Source organism: Mastomys coucha, unplaced genomic scaffold (genome assembly GCF_008632895.1).
Source record: "Mastomys coucha isolate ucsf_1 unplaced genomic scaffold, UCSF_Mcou_1 pScaffold17, whole genome shotgun sequence".
In the NCBI taxonomy this organism is placed as follows: Eukaryota; Metazoa; Chordata; class Mammalia; order Rodentia; family Muridae; genus Mastomys; species Mastomys coucha.
This window is the reverse complement of record NW_022196899.1, coordinates 2,273,696-2,295,120: the sequence shown is the minus strand read 5'-3', so window position 1 is coordinate 2,295,120 and position 21,425 is coordinate 2,273,696. Positions and strand designations below refer to the sequence as shown.

The 21,425-nt window shown below is 34.7% G+C and overlaps 2 long non-coding RNA genes across 3 annotated transcripts in view; one reads left to right on the top strand and one right to left on the bottom strand.

Annotated features, from left to right (window-relative positions):
- LOC116094918 overlaps positions 1–8,559 on the bottom strand; it is a 108,811-nt gene extending 100,252 nt beyond the window's left edge. For both annotated transcript variants that reach the window (XR_004120355.1, XR_004120354.1), the window contains exons 1-2: positions 8,404–8,559; positions 2,198–2,349 (exon numbers count right to left, since the gene is read on the bottom strand). This is a non-coding gene — a long non-coding RNA (uncharacterized LOC116094918). The remainder of the gene's footprint in view (positions 1–2,197; positions 2,350–8,403) is intronic.
- Positions 8,560–11,190: 2,631 nt separating this feature from the next.
- Positions 11,191–17,632, top strand: LOC116094919. Its single transcript, XR_004120356.1, has 3 exons — positions 11,191–11,284; positions 16,141–16,374; positions 17,496–17,632. It is a non-coding gene; the product is annotated as an uncharacterized LOC116094919 (long non-coding RNA).
- Positions 17,633–21,425: the final 3,793 nt, after the last annotated feature.

The following is a 21,425-nucleotide window of genomic DNA, read 5'->3' as shown; positions in this document are numbered from 1 at the left end:
GGAGGATCATTGACAAACTCTTGAAGGTAGGACTGGAAAGGGTAGCAACATTTGAAATGTAAATAATTGAACCAATAAAAAAAATAAGAGTTAAGGATTTTTTTTCACTTTTAGACGTCAATTTTTATTTTATAATTTATATAGATGGTAGCAACAACACCTGTATATTTCACAGGTGGTACATAACACAGAAGACCAGACACATAACCAAGTTTTCACTCACTGTTACCCTAACATCTAACACAATATCTTTGTAGGAAAACCAATAAGGAATGCAGATTTACCCAGTGAAAGAAACAGGCCTGTGTTTGTATCACAATATCTATACAGAGGTAAGGTCCATACGGAGAGGACTCATCAGGTGCCGCAGAGGCAGAGGATATATAGCGCAAGTCCACCTAGATGACTGGCGAGAATGGAAAAGACAAACTAAAATATCACTTTTCGTCATGCTTGAGAATTAACCAGAAGAAGTGCTGAAGGAAAAGCTAAGACGGGAAGACTATTCCTCTTTGGTCTTGCTGCAGTGATGTGTACTGCCCTGATAACCGCTGATTACCTCCCATTAACTTCAAACCTGTTATGAGAACATATACTGGCACGGAAGCCCACCATCAGTCCAATTTCATGTCACCATTGTGCTCAGCCTGGATTTCTCCACAAATGAATTCTCACTTCTCCTTTTGAAAGTGGACTTTCCTATCACTCTCACGTTGTTCTTTACTCCTACAAATGTCCAATCTTATCAACTATGTCCATGTGCTGAAATTTTAGATTTTTGTAGTATCATGAAAAGGTCACACTGATTTTTTTTTTAATCCCCAAATGCTGATTCTGTACCTAAGAGACCACTATAGAGCAGACTCCCTTAAAATGCTTTATGTGGATTGAACAATAAGAAAAAAAAATAAAATGATTAAGTTGGATGTCACAATAGGCATGTGTTTCCATTCATAAAGTATGTCTTGAAACCCACACAAGCAATTCTTTGTCATCTGGCTCTGGCTCATTTTGAAATTATTCTCTGCTGTTAATGAGAAGTGACTACAATTTGATTAATCTCAAACATGTGTCGCACATAAACAATGTAGAGGACTGCATTCAATTACAGTCTTCTTAGAGTGTGCATGGTGTTCATAGGAAGAACCACATAGATTGAAAAAGATGTGAAATCTCATCTCATTAAAGTGAGGATATCCTCGCTGAAATGTATTCTCATTCAGTTGAAGTGTTAAATTCACAGAAGAGCCTAAGACACTCAGCTCCCAAGACTGAGATGTTTGAATTAAGTGAGTTTCATTTCTGGGATCTCTGTCTCCACCCTAAGAACTCACTTGATGCTGTTCCCTGTTTTGTTTAACTCTTTTGCCCCAAAGCCTCTCAATTCCAGAAAATTTACAGTAGACAAATTCACGTTGACTTAGCATAGAAGGGAAAGTTTGGCTAACAAGGGGAAATGTCTCTTGTTTAATTTGAATTATCATCTTAACTGTTTTAGGGTATGTACTAAAACATTCATTTTTCAAAGTGCTAATTAAATTTCCACAAATGCGGTGAGCCTCTAACCACATTCTAAGGAAAAATACTATATGATAAAGTAGCCATGACTTAAGAAACAAGGATCCTATTTAGGTATTTCTGTCCAACTTTCTAACAACAGTAAAAATATATTTCTTTCTTATTACAGGGCCTGAAGTAATAAGTGAAATATAATCCTAATTAATCCACCCCCAGCTGTACATAAATCAATAGCTGTAGCATCCCAAAGGAAATGCACACTGCATGGTCCTACAAGTTCCTAATGAATGCAAATAGAATGACCTTTTTCTGACAACCATGAATACTGCTTCACAATTTTACCATTAAAATCGCTGGTATCAGCAATTCATTTAATAAACAGGGAGCAAACAATAGTTGTAAATAACTATTCATTACAGTAAAAGAGAATGAAGAATGTCAGATAAAGTTTCACAACTTTTAAGCCTGAGGTTTTTTGTCATTTCGTTTTGATATGGAAATTCAGTCACAAATGTAACCAATCTCCTTACTGCTTCAGTCTTCTCAGTTCTAGAAGAAAATGGATTAAAGTAATTCTATGGTAGGTCATTTAATCAAGGACCTGATTTAGAAGTGTTGGCATGAATAAAGTAGATCAACGAGAAGCTTTATGAAGTTCTAATGACAATATGGAACTTACCAGGGGGCTGTGACTGTATTCCATCTGAAATATTTGGGGTAAGCAAATGTATGGAAAACCATATTGTGAAGTCTCAATGCCATCTGCATGATGAACAAGTAGACAAATTGGAACATGGAAACAGACTATATAATGTTGACGCTTGTGAGAACCTGAGGAAAGATGCACATTAAATCATATTACTGTCTATATTGACTAAGAGATCACTTAATTCTAAAGCAGAATAAACCTACAAGCAAGTATTCCACTCTCAAATTCTTTCTCTCGGTACTTTGCAGAACCTGTGGCAGTTTTCATTAAGTATATGTAGCCAGAAGTCAAAAATTATAAGACAGCTTACAATGTAAAACCTCATTGTTCTGGTCATGGATCTATATACTGAGGATCCTCCTGGGGCTTCACAATATCCAAGAGAGAGTACAATCACTGCCGTTAAAGTAGAATTCTCCACATGCTAGCAAGATTCAAATGTCTCAACAAGTTCTCCATCTCACAAAATTCCCACGAACCATACCTTTGTCTTCTATTTTATAATTAAATTGGACATCTCTGAATTGGACTATAGTCTACCATAACATAGTTACTTCTGATCTTCAAGGGGTATTAATTAACTTATATGAAATCTTTTTCATAAGGAAGTATTATGTTGCTTTAAAAGTGATTGCAAAATTATTTTACTCTAAAGTAAACTTTCTTTCCTCTAAATACTTAAGATTGTCTTAAACATATTCAAATGACTTCTAGAAACAATTCCAAAAGTATTTCTTTGGCTCGTTTGGTAATATCATGCATAGAAAGCATTTTTTTTTCACTGCACGAAGCATTCTTAATGTTAGAACATCTGCAGTGCTTGGACGCTCGCACCTGTGATGCCTTCGTGTTCACGATGAATCCCTGCAACATCTCACTCAGTATTGATCTGCGAAGCGTTTCTCCCAATCTTTTTCCCAGTGTGGTCACTGAACAGTATCAGAGTTCAATAGGAAGATCAGCTGCTCATCCGCTTTTTACTAAAGCAATTTGTATTATGGATTTATTTTAGCAGTCTACAGTGGCAGCTGCTGTTTTTACTATTTAAATGCTTTGATTATCTGACCCTGCTTACTTTATCTTTCTAAGTGCTGTGCATGGGCTTCAACCTTGATCAATAAGTGGGGATTCCTCTACAGGATTACAGTGAAATCAACCTCAATTCAGGGTTCTTGTGTCCCGTGTTTATTACCTGATCAGCCTTAATTGTGTGTCTTTTTTATTTTCGTAAGTTTAAAATTGATTAGGTAAACCAAGCACCCTTCATTTGGAGAGACATGCCATTCATTAAATGGGCTAAAATCTTTATATATCATTTTCTTCATTATATACACTCAAAAGAAATAATTTCTAGATATTTTTCCTCATAAAATATCTTACCCATTATATAAACATAAGGTAGTCATTTACATATAAGTAACTGACATGCTTCAATGTGCTATAGTATTGATAAACAATGGAAATGAAAGGGCTGATTTCACATATAGAATTTGTGTTTCATGGCATATGCTAAATCAATGACATATTTATCTTTTTAGTATGCTTGATATATCTAGGACAATTTTTGACAATAGTCTGCTCACAGACTTTCAGCTGATCACTTTGAGGTAGCCACCAAGTACATTACAAGCTAAATTACACATTACCAAAACAAATTTAGGTAAACTAATATGCAAAATTTTGGTAAACTAAGGGAAAGCTTTGAAAATATCAAAAAGTGACCCTTAAGAATTATTTAATTTCTATGGAATAAATTGATGATTCAAAGAAAAATGCTGAAGTGAATTCTCAATAGATGTGTCTTAGAATAACACTGGGAAAAAAATGACAAGCCAGAAGATCATAAAGTATATTTGTAAATGAGAAAAAAAATCTCTCCCAAGCAAAAGGGACCATTCATTCAGTCCTCAATTTGAATTTGTTAAGAAATTAATTATGAGCTTTACATGGTTGGAATACTTTCTAAATTAAACCTGTAAATGTTTAGTACCAAAATCTATAGTAATTATTAAGACAAAACTATCTTCCCAAATTAGCTGAAATAGAAATTTAAGATGATATATATTGTGCTGTACCTTTCAACTTGTTAATGCCGCTTGCTGTAATTTCATCCTGTTTGAATTCTATTTTTTTCATCCACTGACATGAAATATTTAAATTTTACCTTTGTATTATTTCATGTTAGCATTAAGATTTTCACATTTAAAAAGTCCAGATGAGTAAAAAGAATATTGCATAATAATTAAAAAGGATATTTTCCCCAAACAATTCAGCTGTCAAATATTTACCCCAATCTTAAATCCCTGTGAAATATTTTTCCAAATATGAGAATTTGATACAAAGTTTTGCTCATTAATTTTCTCCGTGTTCAACACATGCAAATAACAAGAATTGGGATAAACAAATAAAATCCAAACATTTGTAATAAGCTCATCTGTGAAAATATAACATTTTCTGAATTAATAACAAGCAAATATTCACATAGCTGCAGAAGGTTTACAGCCATATCTTTATCATTGGAAACACTGGTCAAAGTGATGATTCAAAAGCCCTCATTTTAAACTATGCTGTAGACTATTATCAAAATAATTTTCTCTGCTTCTTTTAATAAATAAGATGTCATGTACACATGACTACAAACAAACAAAGCTAACAGCAGGCAATTCATTTTGACAGGTACATGCACACATTTAAGGTAGGAAAATTAAAATTCTTAAATATGAGAAATGTGAGCAGAATATGAAGAAGTTTAATTACCAACCATCAGTTATCATAATTTTTTTTTACAAAGCTTCTTTCTAGAGTTTGTGGGAGAGGAGTCCTTGGGAGAAATCATTCTCAGAAAGTTACACATTTCTGCAGAACACAGCCTTGGCAGTACATACCCATACTGTTTCCCTCACGTGGGTAAATGTTAAGGGAGAAGAATCCAAATTTCATGATACAACAACACAAAGCTGGGAAGTGAAAATTATGTTGCAGTGGAGTCTTGGAAATATGACTGTAAAAGTTAATCAATAAAATGTCTATTTCTGTCTATTCACTGGAGGCCCCAGCTGCATAGCTTCATTCAATCGATACTACAAATTATTACGATTTCCAGGTTCCCACTGGACATTCAGAACAAATCTTTCAAGTGTAACAGGCTTATACCAAGTGCATGGTGTGTGTTCTCTATATTTACTTCAAAAGGAGAAGAAGGGAAGGAATCCTTCCTGGATGGTTCTTATGAATTCAACATTAGTCCCTATGAATTCAACTTTATGGCAACAAAACTCAGGCTCATATTTTAAAAGTTTTCCTTTAGATTATCAAAGTTTTATGCGCATCCTTTTCCAGTTTATTTCACATTAGGAATGCATGAATTAACCTAGTAATGCATGTTAGTAGGATGGCAGCCTGGGAAGCTTCTGAATGGCTAGGTCAGATAGTGAAGGTAATAGTTGTCAAAACCCTCTAAGAAATAAGATGGGTATTAAGAAGATAGATATGAAATCTTGTCATTGTGTGTGCCTTAAAATCCAAATTCTTGTTATTTTATTTAATGACTTGTTTGAAATACTTAGACGCATGTCTCAGGTCCCATTCCTACATATAAAGAACTATAGACAATGATAATTGCATCATCTCAGAAGTGATTACACTATTTGAAGAAAAAAACCTTGGTGAATACTACCTTCAAGTGAGATTGTCTGAACTCTGCTCTATTTTTCCATTGCAAAAGTGATTCAAATATTTAGCTATTTTACCTGAATTACTTGGACCCAGGTATTCTTCTGAGAGGAATGCTGCATGAAATTAATTCGTTAAAACACTTGAATGCCAAAGCAACCGGGCTTATCCTCTATTGACAGGTGGAGGACACATGACTGGTGTGACCAAAACTGAAGCACTAGTCAACTCCATCATCCCCTATCGCCTGTAGGTTGAGTTGGTAAAAGGAAACTTGGAAACCTCATGCTTCGTTGTCTAGCTCAAAGAGCTACTTTTGGTATTAAAATTGGGGTCATGTTTTCTTACACACAGACACCATCTTTGAGCACAGAGGTGTACTTGGTGCCATGACGTAGAGCCAGGTGTGATGAGGCACACCTGTAACCTCAGCACCGGAGAAAACTGAGGCCGAAGAAATACAAGTTCAAGGCCGTTATGGGCTACAATGCAGGATCTCTCTCTAAAGAAAGTAAATAGAGTAAGATAAGAATAATTTTAAAAATGTGACCTTCATTCTCTATGAAAAACCACAAGGGAGTATAACAATTTTCAGTTTCATATTTGAACTGTTCCTCATAACATGTTAGAATGGGCAGATTTGGCTCTGAAAATATTCAGTTCATCAATATGGTATTTTAAAATGAGTTTGTTTTAGCTATTTTCATTTATCTAATAGTTCTATACAACACCAGAATTTTATATTAACAAAGAATATTTTAGCTAATTTCACAAGTTAGTTGCCTTGTGGAGTGAAACAAAAAAACCGTAGGCTAAACAAACAGAACTTTCCTGGGATGAGTTACTGTATTTTAACAAGATGAATCATTTCCTGTTTTATTTTCTTATGGAATCTAAGGCTGTGAGTGGATCTTTACATCTGAGCTTCTGATCTCTTCTTGGGCTGTTTGTAATGTGATCTCTTATTATTTGAACGAATAACCATCATTTTCAGAATATTAACCTCATATTTTAACTTTGTCAACTTCTCCTGTTTTCTGTTTTCTAAATGTATCAGTATCATAAAATTTCCTTAACATAAAGTAAGTGTCATTTTAAGAGGTCATAATATTTATAACAATAATATATTACTTCATCATTTGTACAGAAACTTCGCCCAATACACTTCTAATCCTTGATACCAGTATCTTCTCTTTACTATTTATTAAATATAAAGAGATTTTTTTCTGTGTAAATTCTGCTATCTTAGACATTAATAAAAACAGGATTTATCACAGTATTTTATTTTACTTAGAAATATACAAAATGTTGATCTAAATTGTAGAATTATTTCTTCTTATTTTATCTTTTCAAAATACTAAGTGTTTGGCTTGAAAAACAAAAGTAAATTCATGTTAAAATTCCATGTTAGCAATACTAGTCAGATTTACAAATAAGCCGAAATGCTATATATAAGGTTAGGCAGGACATTATGTGAGTTATGAGTCGGCTTCTAAGGATCAACTAATATACACATTCCTGTGTGGCCTCAGGACTGTGTTCAAAGATGAATGAGAGAATGAAAAATTAGCTTAAATATGGGTTTTATCTAACTGTGAATACTCAATAAGCTCAAACCTCAGTTAGTAAAGTGTGGTATTTGAAAAAGACAGAGGTGGAAAAACTGAGAGGGAAGGAGAAAGGAAGTGAGATAAGAGGAAAAATAAATGTGGGTTATGACATATTCATTATTATTTCTAAATAAAACACTAAGAATAATCAAGAAAAGGGCAGAGGAGACAGAACACAAAAGGAAGAAATCTCTCAAAAGATTCTATAACATTTATATGAAAAAATAAATGATAAAATCAGATGTTCTATTCATAAGACAAGGTTATTAAATAAATATTTAAATGCTCAAAACAAATTAATACACAGAATGTTTCATTAAGAAAGAATTTTCAGGATTGTTTTAAAGCTTGTACAGACGTTCTGCTACTCTTCTGCATTGTCCTTCCCATGTGTCAATGATGTGTGCCCACATTCTCCTCTAAAGGCCACCCCAATTTAAGCAGAATGCAATTGTCTTTTGCTTAGAACATTGACTTTAACACAAAAAGAAAGTCAACCAGAGCCATATGTAACCTTTGGACTCCCGGAGCTGTAAGATGAGAGGCCCCTGGCAGGTAGGTGCCAAGACATGGCCCTCCCCATGGCTCACACCATTACCATATCTGCTAGCGTTAATGACTGTCACACGATTGCTCACACTATTGTCACACTATTGCTGAATGTGGGGGGGGGGGCGGTTCTGATTTTCATCGTGTGCCATAGTAGTCAAAAATAAGTCAAATTTCACATTTTTTTTCTGCTCTGTAACCAACACTATATTGTCAAAATCCAGCAAACACACTCAAAGACGTTGCAAGACACAAAGAGTTAAATATTTAACAATGAAAGTTAAAGGCCTGACTTGATTTCAGTATGTAAAGTGAATCTTTGTGAAATACTGAAAAACAACTCACTTTCAGTCACTTGATTCTTCTTCAGAAGCCATAATTCCCTCTGTCACTGTCTTCAGCTCGGTCCTGGGGTTTTCTACCGTTCTGCACTTGGCGAACTGTTGCTATTTGCTCAGCCGCTCTTGAGCAGTTTTCAAGCTGGATTCCATTAGAAGAAGTTTTTCATCTTGACTGGCAAGTTCTTGGGCTGAAAGATAAAACAAGAACACTGTTACACACACACACACACACACACACACACACAGACAAACACACAGGTAGCGTGCTTTGTTTTACTTTTTTAGTGTTTATATTTAATGCAGTATAACTTTGAGGAATTCATAAACAGAAACTTTTGGTCAAAATACAAGCTCTTACAGTCAGTTTTCAGACCCTGTTACATGAAGAGCAAAGAAACAAAGGTATGTATTGAGGACTAAAGAAGAATGTCTGAATCTCAGATTTATGAGGTATTTGATTTATAAAGTTACATGGATTAATCGGACAAAAATTTACTGAGAGTGATACTTCTGTTTCTATGAATTATAGGAAAATACTATTGATATGTAGAAATATTTTTCTTTCATTGTCATAGATTTAAGTATATATATGTGTATGTGTATATACACATACAAAGACATAAATACATATATAGGTATATAACTACACGAAGGCATATATATATATATATATTAGACAAAAGCACACACACACATATATATAATATCAAAAATAATTTTTTACAGGCTTATTTTCATAGTGTTTATGAAATATGAGTACTTTTCAAGGTCATCCAATAGATGGCGCTCTGTCCTTGAACCAAGCAAACAGGCAACATGCTTCAAGCTCTCAAAAAAATAAGTGATTTAAGACAAAGACATTTTTCCTTTGTTCTTTGTTGACCATGTTCCCAGAGATATATATCTGTACATTTTGTTCAAATATTTCTCCTTTATCAAAGTGTTTATCTGATTTTATTTTTATTTCCTCAACTTTATACCATCAAACGTAAAGGATATCAGGTATTATAGACTTCTTAAGGTTATATATTTTAAGTATATATTTATACATTTTGTTATGTGGCATATTTCTGAGTTATCTTGAATTAAATTTAAATCCAATACTTTGCAATGAACAGAATTATATTTATGAAAATCATTAATTTCAATATTGCAATCTGAAACTAAGAAAATAAGAAATATTTTTAAGATCTACAAATCAGTACAAAAAGCAGTAAATACTGCCACAATTTTCATTGAAGGAGTATCTTCACTTTTAGTGATTCTTTTATTGTGTTCATTTTCAAAGAATAGTGTTTATTTTAAGGAACAATAAAGTTGTGAACAAAGATATAATCTCACATCAGAGGTATCATTTACAGGCAACCTCATAAAAAAGCTACTACGTATAAATATTCTGCATTTATCACTCATCTTTCAGGTTAAATGATGGCTCTGAAATGTAGTTCTAAAAATATGTGGCTGTCAGTTTTGCATTTATAGACTGAGCTGCAGAGAACTTATATCTCACTACATATGTACATGCATGTTTGCACTATTTTCTTGCAATTGTGCAAAATACCCAGCTTTGCCTTAGAAGAAATTGCAGCTTCTGACATTTTATAGCTTAAATCTGCTATCCATTAACAATTTAAAATTGTGCCCATGTTAAGCATACAGCTAATGCGAGCAGCTAAATATTTAACAAGGGAGAATGCCTCATCCTGAGCGCATATTTATTAAATTCCAAATCCATCGGACTCTCCCTTGGACAAATCAGTTAAATGCTTAATAATTTCAACACATGTTAAAATGTAGGAGGAAAGAAGTCCAACAAAGATCTTGTAACAGTGCCTTCTCAAAATTAAAACAGCACAAATGGATCCTTCATGCTTAAAACATAACCTGTCACTAATACCTTCACTGCTCTTGACCAATAAAAAAATGCAGGTGAAAAAAATCAGTGTTTTTGTGCTGATGTGATTCTAGCATTGCTCACATGGTTGCATAAACAATTTAAGTGCTATAGTTGATTTTATACGTTTTCACCTTTCAAGAATCCAACTTTCCTTGCAAAAAGGAAAACTACACGATCACTTTTTAACTGAGCTGTGAAGAAGAATTTTCAGACATGAAACAGAAAGATTTTTACATTAAAAGGATTTTTAAATACATCATGCCATGCTCAAATCAATGACTATTGGTGAAAAATACTTGAGGGGCTCTGGTTTTTGAAGGTGTTTCTGATACCTATAGATGAATTCAAGATTACAAAAAGACAATTCGAGACACATTTTTTTTTTAAATGTGTCTTATCAACCATGTGTGATGTGACTTTTCTGTGAAGTTTGCTATTTTGAAGTAACTAAGCAATTTGTGTTTCTGAGTTCTCCTAAGAGTCTACTCTAAGTCTTTATGTGCTGGTTAAAAAAGGGGGTAAATTATTTTAAGTGTACCTATGCCTTGGATTTGAGCCTGAGTTGATCCCAAGCCAGAGGTGCTCACAGCTACACGCTTTATTTACAGTCCCTTTGTCAGACTTACATCTGCCCCAGGCTATAACATAGTGTACCTAATGTTCAGACTGGCAGGGAATCTTATGTCAAACATACTTCTTTGATTTAAAGTGATCAATAGATTCTTGTAAAGAGGTAATTTCTCTGATGTTTCCACCTTGCCTTTCTTACAGGTGATTCACACAAAAGCCTGCTTATGTGATGTACGAACAATAAACAGAAAGCTATAATCATGTTTTTTTCAGATGTTTCCGGTGCACAACGATTTTGGATCGATAACCTGTGTAATACAATTATCTGCAATGATCTGGTTGTATTGAAAAAGAATTTGCAGGAGACCTCTAGGGGGTTTTATCAAGAAACATGCATCTGGCAACATTGTGAACAGAGGTAGGAAAAATTAAGGGATTGCAGAAGGCTACCTATTGTACTCTGAATAATTATATTCATATTTTAGTTCAAAAAACTGTTACACCACAAAGTTGAGTCAGACAAAAGTTCAACTGTAGTAGTGATAATGTTAATTTCTATTTAGGTCATGAATCCTTTAAAAAATACAAAGATATAAAACAGAGTGCAAGGCAAGCAGTATCTAACTTAGAAAACATTACTTTCAATAGCATAAATTGTGTAGACTCAGAATTCTTTTCAACTATCCTGTTACTTTTAGTTAAATGGTTAAATTCTAAACTAGTTATTACTATGAATTTGTAGACAGCACCATACCGTAAGCCACTTTCTAAGTGAAGATTTGAAACATCAATCAAAGATGAGATGAATTCTGTGTCTATGAGGCATTAGATACATTTTTTTTTTCTGTGAAGAATTCAGTGATTCTTAACAACTCAGTTTTGCTATTATGGTTTTTATTAAAGATACTGACTCTTTGCAGTATCTACATTACAGCCCAAAAAAGACCTATATTTTCTATTTTGAGCTTGTGATCAAATATCTTGAATGAGAAATTCTCTTTAGTCAGACTACAACACATTCACACTTGGGCTTTGCCCAATGTAAGAAGCGCTGTGGCCAAGCCACAGTCTGGCTCTGTGAAGACCTAGCAGCTCTCATCTGAAAGGCTTTCTTTCCAGATGTTTTCTTCCCTGGACACATTAGGTGCTTGCTTTTCAATCTCCTGGCCACACTGGCAAGGTTATTCTGTTCACCCTTTGGCTTTGATAGCTCTCTGTGCCTGTGGGAGACCAGCTTCTGACTTTCTTAGCAAGCCATATCTTTTGCATACTGCCTGTGAAGACAAAGAGAATTCTAATAGTGTCTTTTATGATGTACTTTTTATGTTGCATCCATCTATTTTAAGCTATAGGATACTGGGAATTATACAGTCCCTCATTAGTAACTGGGTCAAGTATCCACATTATATCTAAGATCAAAACCTAAGGGTCTCTCTTAAAAAAAAATAGTCAGTTGGAGGGAAGATTCACCATTAGCTCCAATACAGTATTAATCAATACATAAAAGTTCAAAGGCAAATAAAATATTTCCCATAATTCTTAGAGAATTCTTAGAGACTAGTTGGATCAAAATGAATCCCTTCTCTTTAAAATATAAAAAGGATTTAATGAATACAAAAGGTGTATTTAATCTCTTTGAGTTAACACCCATGCAGCTCTTTCATTTAGCTCCAAAGAAACTACATTAATGTGACACACGAGGAAATTCCTCCACCATAAAGATAATTATGATGCCCTCCTAATGAGTTCTCCACACCACTTAAACTCATTAGCTTCATGAGAACACTTTGTTTGCCATTTTCCTTTTCAGCTTTATTATTTTTTTCTAGCACATGATAGTTCTACCATGAGTCGGCATGAAGAAATATAGGGAATATGATCAAAGATAGAAATGATAAACAAATGTAATTCCGTAATGGAGATTCACTACACAATGCCTGTTCTATTTTCATATCCATCGATATGGTACTCCTGACTTTTTTATTGGCTCCTTGCCATACCTTGACTTTCTACCATGCTCCATCATGCTTCCTTTAATCTGAATATTTAGTGTTCTTTCATGTCTTAATTACAGCAAATTGCTGCACAGTTGGCACCATTTCTTGAAATTAATCCCAGAGTACTTTGTTTCTGTCAAGCAGTCAAAGCCTTGGAGAATAATAGTAAATGTTATTGCAGATCTAAATTTAAATGACTGTCTATGTATTTAACTTAAGCCTTTAATTATTCCTGCTGAACTGTTTTTGGTTCAAATGTTAAACATTATTCAAAGAGAACATAAAATTACTTTAGACAGCTTGAAACCCACGGTTGTGTTTGCCTATAATTTTAACACAACAATTATTTACATTATCCAATTTTCTCAGGTGTACACAACTCGGCAAATAGCATGCCATGCAATGAGTTTATGTGGATATGCATCACCTCAAGTATCATTTCTTCATGGATTATTATTATTTCTCTTCACTTACAAATGACTCTTCTATAAGGAATGTCAAATGTAAATGGATTTAGTGATATCTCCTTATGAAATAGACAGAAATATAAGACAGGATTTTAAAAGTCCCTTCGAAATTAAGGATTGTTTATAAGTGTGTTTTGCTATGGAATCTAAAATGTCCAGGAGCTCACAGTTGTTAGCTCATTTACTCCTGAATTTGCCACACATCTACAAAAGCCCATATTAAGAAAGAAGAATGTACTTGTAAAAATAAATTATATGTTTGAAAAGTCTAACCTAGAATTCATTAGAAATTCTGTGAATCCCAAGTAAACTTGGGAACTAGAAGACTCTTAAGACATAGAATTACAACTGTGGACCATGTTTCAGCTAATTGCATGTCATGCTGATTCTTATGAGGTATTCACGATCAATTTTCAAACTTTAAAAATATGTAGAGTTAGAAGGAAACCACATAGCCAGATCTGTATTTCATAGTGGTCTGCCCTGGGAGTTTCCTCCAAGATACAAACTCTCTGCAAGCCAGAATTGTTACCTAGTTATCTATCTGTGTTGACAACATCAATTGCAGACTCTGTAAAGACTCTCATGTATAAGTGAATACTAGTTGCTAATTTCTCTTTTCAGAGGCATCACATCATCTTTCTCAAACAAAAAAACAAAAAAAAAACAAAAAAAAAAGAAAAGTAATTATGGGAAGGTTTATGCTTATAATGTTCATCTCCAAGATATGTCACAGGATATGACAATTAATAATTTTATTAATTTTTAAATCTATAAATAGCATTTATGATAGCAACACATAATATGTATTTTAAATTTAGAGACAGATGACAAAAGAAAGGTAAATTCAGAAAACAAAAATTTCTCAATGCCTATGAACACATTGCTAATGATAATGAGATTCTGTTTTCTTTTTCTTATTAATAGCAGTGTAATTTCTAAAGGGATATTGCCTCTTTCCTCATAGTCTTGAGCCCATTCCCTGGCAACTGCAAAATGCCTTTCAAGCTGCCTTCTCACTCTGCAGTGTGGTTGGGTAGTGCGGACACCCAAAGGCAATGCCTGCTAGGTCTCCTCTAGCTTTTCAGTGGCAAGAACAGCTTTATCCCCAACATAGAGACAACTTATTCCCTGTGTCAGCTGCTTCACGCTCTCTGCTCTCTTCACATTTACATTCTTTGGCTGATGTTTGAGTTGCATTTAAGAACGAGATCAAAATGGGAAATTAATTTGCATAATACTAGTTATATTCCATTCATTATAGTCTCTAAACATTATTATAGACTCACTTAGAAAAAATAAACAGGCATAACTTTCAGGTAGCACAGCTAATGTAAATATAGAAATTGAGGAATACCATAGACAAGCCAATTTATCTGTGCCTAGGGGTGAAGCCACATACTCTGGTTATGTAGTCTACAGGACAAAATGTGATTTCTGCAACAAGCCTAAAAGCAAGGTACTTGTGCTCTTGTTTTTATAACAAAGATATTCCTCTATTAAGGCTGCTTTAATATGCAGTAGCAATTTGACTTAACCTTTGTAATGAATTAATGCTTACTAAATTAAAGAAAATATAGTGTACTTTCCAAAAGTATTTCATAGAGGTGATTTTATTTGATGACTAAAATTTTACATTACACTATGTTTAGTCAATAGAATCGCTGTTTGTGAACACAATACAGAAATACAGATATTTAACTGAAAATATGTTGTCACAAGAATCTCAACTGACAACATGGTAGTGACATTATAGTCAGCGTAAGTTAGATTTCCAAGTCATGGTACTTGCGACCTATCTTTCAAGGCTGTCTACTCCCAATTTAAAATTAGGGTCTGAGATTTCTACCTTTTGTTTTTGAAATTAAAATTCTGAACAATCAAAAGTAAATCTTTCTGTCTCTTGCTCTCTCCCCTTCCTGTATTTGTACTAGATGTACTTACAGATGTTACAGATGTACAAGGAACTTGAGTTTGGTGGAAGTTATCCTCATTATCAAGATGCAATCATGACTGAACTGCACACAGCACTGTTGCTCAGGAATGAATAAGTTGGCTCCATCGTCATAGACTTGTTGGATAGGAGATGAGAAGTAGCAGTGTGCATAATTAAAGACAGCAAAGATAATCAACTCAAGGAATTTGAAAAAAAAAGAAACAAACTCTAGTGTCCAGTCAGTCCTGTGTAACATAAAGCAGAATCAGGAAAACCATCCTCTAAGCACAAAGTCCACAGGCAGAAAATCACATATCATTAGAAGATGTTGAACTGCACTAACCAATAAAATTGGAGTTAAAATCAAGAAATATTACCACAACAAGTACCATAAGAAAGGGAGGAAAGGGGTGTTGTTTTTCTGTTTCCCTTTATTAAGGGGTTTAGTCAGCATCTGATGCTATTTAAGCTTCAAAATACAAGGAAGTTAAACTTCATCCAGTGCTATCACAGAAGCTGAGTTCATCACGATTGACTATTGAGGGTTTAACAAGTATCTTTTTAAACTAACTCTATACAATTATGCTGAGTTAACAAATTTCTTGACAATGAGAAACTGTTTTGTGATTTTCCAAGTTCTTGTTGGTGTTTGTTTTCTTTCTGTGACCCCATCTCTGCTCATGACATATAAGACATTTTCTTGAAGGTTGGACTGTGTAAATACTAAAGGTTACTTATGCAATAACAGCAAAGGCAACACACTAAATATACTCTGAACCTTTGAATTTGGTGAATGACTAAATTGTGAAATCTGAAAGATATTAATCTTGATTTTTCAATTTGTATGTTATGTGTATGTGTATTTTGGCTACAGATCTGTGTTCCATGTATCTGGTGCTGGCAGAGGCCAAAAGAGCACACAGAATGGCCTGGGACAAAAGCTCCAAATGTTTTTGAGATATTTTGTGGATGCTGAGGAATAGACTAGAGTCCTCTGCAAGAGTAACAGTTGCTCTCAACAGCTGTGTCATCTCTCCGGTCCCTGTTAATTTGGAGATCTAGTACTGAAGAAAACAAATAATTATAGTTTCCAATAATTGGAAAATGAGTAAGTAATCAGGTCCTTGTAGTTACGATAATAGGTAAATTTAGCAGAAATAAGGAGTTGTGTTAATTTCGAGGAAAAAGTGGAAGACTGATCATGTGCATCATAGCACACGGTCTCTTAGTCCAAATGGAGAAATATAATGTCATTTAACTGTGTAAACAGGTGTGTTTTGTTTGTTGGTTGGTTTGTTTAGTTTTGGTTGTTGTTTGTTTTTTTTTTTTCTACTTGATTTACACTCACAGTGTGATTATCAGCATCAGTGTCATTAATCATGACTAGCATTTCTGTGGCAATTCACAGGTTCCTAAATCATTTAATATAGTAGCCAAAATATAATCCATGATAAAAAAAAACTGATACGTTCTCACAGTGAACAAAGTCTCAGAGCAGAGCTTCCAAGCAGACAGGAGTTAACATCGAAGCTTTAGCACTCATTGAATAGTGTATCAAATAAGTATTACGTCTTGGGGGGCACTGAGATCCTCAGAGGGTTAAATTACTCACCATGAACCTGATGATCTGAGTTCGATACCAGGAACCCACATGGTTGGAAGCAGAACACTAACTGACACATACATTTGTACATTGCTCTGTGTCTGTGTGTCTCCTCTCCTCCCTTCCTCGGGCACACATGCATTCACACATACACACACACACACACACACACACACACACACACACAAATAAAAAGCACTCCCCTTTCATGAACCTCAGAATGCTTGTTAAATGGAGTACAGGTTTACTGCTCAGATATGTTGGTGGGACTTAACATGAATGCCTTCACCTCCACAGTCGGAGTGAATGTTAGAGGTTATGAAAATTAAAGATCTGAAATGTTCTAAATTCCTTCCTTAAAAATCTCATTTTTTCTCAGAAAGTCACCTTTACTTTTTAATCTGTTATACTGATTTATTTAGAGCAACATTCTTTATAAAGTTAAGTTTAATGTTTGATATTTTCGTTTTATTCCAGCCTTATGACAATATCATAATTTAGAGTATTTTATTTCAGTGTTGTCAAGTCTATAAATTAAAGAGCTATATGCCAGAAAACTTAGAGACTGGTGAAGCATATACAACATCTCGTTCATTCAGTATGATATTTTGTTTTGTCTTCATCAGGCTGGAGAAAGGAGGGTTCTTCTTCATAAAGAGGGAACATTCACAAAGAGAAATAAATCTGTTTCATCAGGATCTACTCTCATATCCTCATTAACATACCAATTTTGAAGAGATTCAAACCAAGACAAATCTTGTCAAGAAATAATAGATTATATGTTTATAGTTGTTGATGTATACTCATTATACATAGTAATATGTTATTTTCTAATTTGTATTATTTTTTATTTTATTAGATATTTTCTTTATTTACATGTCATACGATATCTCCTTTCCCAGTTTCCCCTCCAAAAAAACCCAAAAACCAAAAAAACAAGAAACAACAACAAGAACAAACCCCTGCTTGCCACCCCACCCTCTCCTGCTTACTGACCCTGACATTCCCCTACACTGGGGCATAGAACATTTACAGGGCCAAGGGTCTCTCCTTCCATTGATGACTGACTTAGCCATCCTCTACTATACATATGCTGCTGGAGCCATTAGTCCCACCATGTGTACTCTTTGGTTGGTGTTTTAGTCCCTGGGAGCTCTGAGGGTACTAGTTAGTTCATATTGTTGTTCATACTAAGGGGCTGCAAACCCTTCAGCTCCTTGGGTCCTTTCTCTAGCTCCTTCATTGGGGACCCTGTACCCACTTCAATGGATGGCTGTGAGCCTCTATTTCTGAACTAGTCAGGTGCTGTCAGAGCCTCTCAGGAGACAGCTGTATCAGGCTGGATTGTCCTTCCTTCAGTCTCTGCATAGTAATATGCTTTATTAACATATTTTCATTAATAGATATCATGTACTTTGACTATATTCAGCCCTTATATTCTCCCCTTTTCTCTGTCTCCAACTCCTACTATGTTCCCAGCCTTTCCCAAGAGAATCTCAGTAGTTTAATCTTATATACACTTATGGGATAAATACATTCTCTCTCTCTCTCTCTCTCTCTCTCTCTCTCTCTCTCTCTCTCTCTCTCAGCACACACACATATACAAATGCATATACAAGTACACCTGTCCAGGTTCCAGAAATGCGATAAATTGTATTTTTATTTCAAAGTCTGGCATAATTTTTTTGATAAGGTTATCTCTAATTACTTCATTGTCAAGGAAAAAAGTAATTCTTTATGACTGAATAAAAATCATTATAAATGTGCAATATTTTTTCTCTATCAATTTGCTTTCTATTTCTGTGATAAACACAGTGAACAAAGGCAGCATGGGGAGGAAAGACTCCATTTCATCATTTACTCTTCAGTTAATCATCATGGAAGCCAAGGAGGAAGGAAAGCAGGCAGAGTTCAATCCTAGAGTCAAGAGCTACAAAAGAGAACACAGGAGAATACAGTCTAGTTCCTTCTTTCCCAAAATAAGGTAGAGCTACTTGGATTTTTGTTTTGCTTTGTTTTGTTTTGTTTTTATTTGCTTTTGATTTGTTGTTGTTTTCTTTTTGAGATGGGTTTTTTGGGAGGTTGTTTTGAGTTTTGTAGGATTTTTGTTTGTTTGTTTGTTTTTGTGTTATTTCTTTTTGCTGGTTTTTTTTTGGGGTTTTGGTTTTTGTTTTTGTTTTTTCAGGACAACTCCTCAAGAAGTGGCTGGGTATTCTTACATCAATCATTAATACAGAAAATGTCCCACAGACTTTTCTACAGACCAATATGATGGAGGAATTCTCTCAATTGAGATTCCCTTTCTCACATGTCCCTATCTTGTGCCAAGTTGGCAGAAAACCAACCAGAATACCACTCACTGTTGATAACATATATGCTGTCTCTATATCTTGATGTGCTGATTAGAATTTGACAATTTGGCAAAAATTCAGGCATACCTGGGAAATGGACCCACAATTAAAGAATATGTCTCATCAAACTGATAGGTGAACATGTCTGTAGGACATTTTGTAGACAATGAATTAATGTGAGAGGGCTCATTTAACTGTGGTCATAACATCCTAGGCAGATGGTTGAGTCCATTCATCACTGAGCCAGGATGTCCCTTGTCATTGACTGTAACCCATAAAGTAAAATAAACCTTATCTTCCACTCATTGCTTTTGGTTATGTTGTTTATCACAGCAACAGAACAGCTAACAGGGACATTTGGGCCTTGTGAGTATTGCATCAATAAACATAGATGGGTCTTTTGTTGTTGTTGTTGGATATTGATTTACTGTACTTTAGTATACAGCAAGATTTTTATGTCTGAGTTATGTGGTAGGAATATCTCTTTTTAGTTGTTGTGAAAATGTCCATAGAGATTTCCAGATAAATGGTCCAGTTTACATTCTCACAATCAGTGTATAAAAATTCCTGTATTCCTATATCATCACCAGAATTTGTTTATTTCCCTAATATTTATCCTCCTGAGTGGGGTGAAATAGATTCTCATTTGCCATTTGAATTTGCATTTCCCTGATGGTGAAAGATGTTAATTCTGTTTATTTTCCTGCTTTAATTCATCATTTGTGATCAGTTATTGATTGAGTTTGTCGTGGTTGTTGTTGATTTGCTAGCTGAGTTTTTTACTTTTTTCCTGCATCAATCCTTTGTCAAATGCTAAACTTTCTTTGTGTTTGTGTATATGTGTGTGTGTCTGTGTGTATCAATAAAACTTTATTGAGAGCTACCAAAGTTTGAATTTTTTTTTTAAGGTCCGTTGGTTAATGTATTTTTTTCTTTATTTTATTAAATATTTTCTTTATTTATATGTCATATGATTTCTCCTTTCCCAGTTTCCCCTCTAATACCCCCCAAAAAACAACAAGAACAAACCCCTGTTCCCTTCCCCCATACTCCTGCTTGCCACCCCACCCTCTCCTGCTTACTGGCCCTGGGATTCCCCTACACTGGGGCACAGAAGTTTCACGGGTCCAAGGGCCTCTCTTCCCATTGATGACCAACTTGGCCATCCTCTACTATACACATGTTGCCAGAGCCATCAGTCCCACCATATGTACTCCTTGGCTGGTGGTTTAGCCCCTGGGAGCTCTGAGGGTACTAGTTAGTTCATATTGTTGTTTGTCCTAAGGGGCTGCAAACCCTTCAGCTCCTTTGGTCCTTTCTCTAGCTCCTTCATTGAGGACCCTGTACCCACTTCAATGGATGGCTGTGAGCCTCTATTTCTGAACTAGTCGGGTGCTGTCAGAGCCTCTCAGGAGAGAGCTATATCAGGCTGGATTGTCCTTCCTTCAGTCTCTGCTCCATAGTTAGTCTCTGCAACTCCTTCCATGGGTATTTGGTTCCCCCTTTTAAGAAAGAATGAAGTGTCCACATTTTTGGTCTTCCTTCTTGAGTTTCTTTTGGTTTGTGAATTGTAAGACTTTCAAAAGGTTTCCTCCTATTTTCAGATTGTCCTTTCACCCTCCTGCTTCCATTGTGGTAATTTGTGCAACCCTACCTGTCTTGTCTTTGCTTTATTTCCTGAACTACCCTGGCCCTTTTTTTAGAACTTCTTTGCTCAAACCTATATCTTGAAGTGTTTTGGGCTAACAATTTCAGAGTTTTATATCTGAATATATTATATCTGAATATACTATTTCAGAGTTTTATTATATTAATTAAGACCTGTGATCCACTCTGAATTGATTTTTTTTGTGCAGGGTGAAAGATAAAGACCAAGTTTCTTTTTGTCCTCACAAGAATGTCCAGGTTTCCCAGCAGAATTTCTTGAAGAGGCTGCTTTTTCTCCAATATATACTTTTGATGTCTTCATTAACCATCCGGAAGCTCAAGGCTGCATAAGCATACTTTTGTATCTTCTGTTCCGTGTATTTGATTTTCATATTACTACTTTGTACCAGTAATACGCTTCTTATATTTCCACACATCTGTATCATAACTTGTAGGTTTTAAACATATTCCTGTTCAGGATTGAATCGATCACCTGGAAAAGTCTGTGAGTCTATGGGAATTTTAAGCCTTTAAAAGGTCTTTTTTTTTTTTTCTAAT